Here is a 550-nt window from a genome sequence, read left to right on the forward strand (position 1 = left end):
GGTTAATGTAGTGTTGTAGGGTTAATGTAGTGTTATAGGGTTAATGTAGTATTATAGGGTTAATGTAGTGTATTAGGGTTAATGTAGTGTATTAGGGTTAATGTAGTGTTGTAGGGTTAATGTAGTGTTATAGGGTTAATGTAGTGTTGTAGGGTTAATGTAGTGTTGTAGGGTTAATGTAGTGTTATAGACTTAATGTAGTGTTGTAGCTTAATGTAGTGTTATAGGGTTAATGTAGTATTATAGGGTTAATGTAGTGTTGTAGGGTTAATGTAGTGTTATAGGGTTAATGTAGTGTTGTAGGGTTAATGTAGTGTTATAGGGTTAATGTAGTGTTGTAGGGTTAATGTAGTGTTATAGGGTTAATGTAGTGTTGTAGGGTTAATGTAGTGTTATAGGGTTAATGTAGTGTATTAGGGTTAATGTAGTGTATTAGGGTTAATGTAGTGTTATAGGGTTAATGTAGTGTTGTAGGGTTAATGTAGTGTTATAAGGTTAATGTAGTGTTATAGGGTTAATGTAGTGTTGTAGGGTTAATGTAGTGTTATAG

Source organism: Oncorhynchus gorbuscha, unplaced genomic scaffold (assembly GCF_021184085.1).
Source record: "Oncorhynchus gorbuscha isolate QuinsamMale2020 ecotype Even-year unplaced genomic scaffold, OgorEven_v1.0 Un_scaffold_12178, whole genome shotgun sequence".
In the NCBI taxonomy this organism is placed as follows: domain Eukaryota; kingdom Metazoa; phylum Chordata; class Actinopteri; order Salmoniformes; family Salmonidae; genus Oncorhynchus; species Oncorhynchus gorbuscha.